The sequence below is a fragment of the Apium graveolens genome, chromosome 5 (assembly GCF_009905375.1).
Source record: "Apium graveolens cultivar Ventura chromosome 5, ASM990537v1, whole genome shotgun sequence".
NCBI classification, from domain to species: Eukaryota; Viridiplantae; Streptophyta; class Magnoliopsida; order Apiales; family Apiaceae; genus Apium; species Apium graveolens.
The window spans coordinates 271,911,134-271,914,291 of record NC_133651.1 but is presented as its reverse complement, the minus strand read 5'-3'; the positions used below and the strand labels follow the sequence as shown (position 1 = coordinate 271,914,291).

Here is a 3,158-nt window from a genome sequence, read left to right as displayed (position 1 = left end):
CTGAGCAGCTATAGCCGTAGTTGCATCTACATCCATAATTTCCGCTACCTTGCCTTGAGGTAGTCTCTGAGTTGGGTTATGGTATTCATTGAAAGCCATCAGCTCAATCAATTCATAAGCTTCATCATAGTTTTTAGCCCATAAGGCTTCTCCTGATGTTGTATCAAGCATGGGTCTAGAAATAGCACCCAATCCATTATAAAAGCAGTTTATGATCATCCAGTTAGGCATCCCATGGTGAGGAAACTTTCTAAGCATTTCTTTATAGCGATCCCAGGCCTCACATAAAGATTCTCCAAATTGGTGAGCAAATTGAGTAAGTGCATTTCTAATTGTAGCAGTCTTCACCATAGGAAAGAATTTAGTTAGGAACTTTTGAGCAAGATCCTCCCATTTGGTGATAGACCCTGGTGGTAGAAAATGTAACCAACACTTAGCTTTATCCCGCAGAGAGAATGGGAAAAGCCTTTACTTAATAGCATCTTTAGAAACTCTATTGAACTTGAAAGTGTCACAGATCTCGATAAAATCTCTGATGTGCATGTTGACTGAACTGAGTTCTGTATCATCTGAATCGTGCTTGACTTGATCTCAAAGGTGTTAGCCGTGATGGCTGGTCGAACAATGCTAGACTGAATATCATTAATCTTCGGCTGAGAGTAATCCATCAAATCCTTCGTATTCGCTTCTGGTTCTCCCATTGCAATAAGAGCTTCTTCTTCAACTTTCTCCTCGACAAAAACTTCTTCAAAAACTTCCTTAGCTACTATAACTTCTTCCTCGGCTTAATCCAGGGTTCTCTTACGAGACCGAGAATGCGTATGAATACACGCTCGCTCGAGTACCTGAAACATGACAAGGAAACAAGTAAGTAACAATATCCGGGTCAATGAATTTTAACGACCACTGATGATAAACACATAAAATAAAAATTATCACCGAGTCCCCGGCAGCGGCGCCCAAAACTTGTTAGGACGAAAACACGCGCTAATATTCATGCAAGTATACGCGATCGCAAGTAATATAGAATAAATTCTAGTTCATTCCCACAAAGACTGGTTTAGGTTAATTTCAATCAATGCACTTATGCAACAATGGTATGGTTATTATTCAATGTTAAGACGAATAACAAATTGAGATTATTTATAACTAAGATTATTAACTAACATGCAATTAACTACGAGAATTAAAAGGTTGATTTACTTATGTTAGGAAATGAATAACACACAAAGGGGGGGTGAATGTGTTTTACTGTTTTTGAGCTTTTCTTGAATCTTTTATGGTTGAACAAAGTAAATTAAATCTTGTAGTAAAAATTTGTTCATGCAGAAATTAAGCTTGCAAAAATAAAGAACACAAATCTTCAAAACTCACTTAATTTTATTTTAAAATTAAGAATGTTTTGCTATAAAATTTCTAGGCTCTTTTTTGATAAAGAGCTTAGCTTCTCCTTGAGAGTGTTACAAGATTTTCTATCTAAATTGTTACAACTGACTAAAGGACCAGTTTTAACTTTATAATTCAGTTAACTGCTGGATTACACAGTATACAATAGGACATGCTATTAGCATTAGTAGACAGTCACTTGTCATTTCCATTTATAGAAAAGTATATCTTCTATTTCTAGCTTAGCATATCTTTAGCATCCTGTGATTATCTTGATCTTCCTTTGTCAGTTAATTTTCACCATTGATCTTACACATCCTTCAAGCTGCTTTTTGTAGACTTGTCAATCCAGCTGTTTGGATTGTTTGTTGATTTTTAATCTTGGATATTGAACTGATCTATAATTTTATACTTTGAGATTTTACCTCGAGATCTCCATTTGGTCTGAAGAGAACTTGACATCTCGATAAGTATATTGGCTTATCGAGATCTCTAATACTCCATAGAAAATTTAACTTGTAGAGGTCTATAAGTTCTCTATAAGAAAATTTGGCTTGTAGAGATCTCTAGTCTTCATATCTTCACTTTGACCTATCGATAAATCAGAATTCTCTAGTCAAATTTGACTTGTCGACAACTCAGAGTTCTCTAGTGAAGTTTGGCTTATCGATAACTCAGAGTTCTCTTGGTAAACTTTGACTTGTCGACAACTCAGAGTTCTCTAGTGAATTTTGGCTTATCGATAACTCAGAGTTCTCTAATGAATGTTGACTTGTCGATAACTCTGAGTTCTCTAGTGGAGAAGTGAGTTGCCGATATCTCCAATCTTCATGTCTTCAATTTGGCTTGTCGATATCACTGAGTTCTCTATAAACTTTCCTGAGTTCTCTATAAGTCATACTGAGTTCTCTATAAGTCATTCTGGATTTCTCGAATAACTTTTCTATAACACTAAATCTGTGACTTGTAGAGATCTTGACTTAGAATATTTTTCCTAAAACAGATTTATTCAACTCCATGCTTCTTTATAATTCTTCTGAGGCATGATCTTCTTGATCTTCTTCCAGATATAATTTTTAGGCTTGACACTGTTTATAGAAAAAGACTCTAGTCTGCTCCTTTGACATTTTTACAGACTATAAGTGTTATTAGTACAAAATACAAATTTAGATAACAATACAACTTACTTAGGGTTGACAAATTGTCTTAGTCTTGTTAAGGTACAGGCATGTCTTGCACAACAATCTCCCTTAATTTGTGAGAAGATTGCTTAACACAAATTTATGCCAGTTAACAAGACTAACCCCAACTTTAAAATGATGGAAAATAAAATTAATACACAAAGCTTGAGAGAATTACAACTTTTGTACAATATAAGATCTATAAGGTTTAATGGTTACAAGTATCAGGTAAAGATAATTTTTATATCTGCTTCTTCCCTAAGAACATCCTTCAAGTGATCTAGAATTTCAAGTTCTTCTATGATAGGTGTTCCACTTAGAGCTTCTACAAGTTTTTGTCTTGCTACCTTGGGATAATCACTGTCTAGCAAATCTATTCTAAACCTTGAGAATCCACCAGCTTTAATGTTTATAAATTTCCCATCTTTAGAGATTCTGCTCATTCCTTTGGCCTTTAGCTCTTCTGATATTTTTATATACATCTCTATTTCTTCATCATACTTCCTCCTTCTCTCTTCAGCTTTACCCTCATTTCTTTTCTTTGTTTCCTCCCTTTCAATCAACCATTCAGCTAGAACTGATCTTCATGCC

At 34.9% G+C, this 3,158-nt stretch overlaps 1 non-coding gene across 1 annotated transcript; it reads left to right on the top strand.

The window, feature by feature from the left end:
* The first annotated feature begins 229 nt into the window (after window positions 1–229).
* On the top strand, window positions 230–336 carry LOC141662451 (small nucleolar RNA R71). The gene has a single exon (XR_012550567.1). It is a non-coding gene; the product is annotated as a small nucleolar RNA R71 (small nucleolar RNA).
* Window positions 337–3,158: the final 2,822 nt, after the last annotated feature.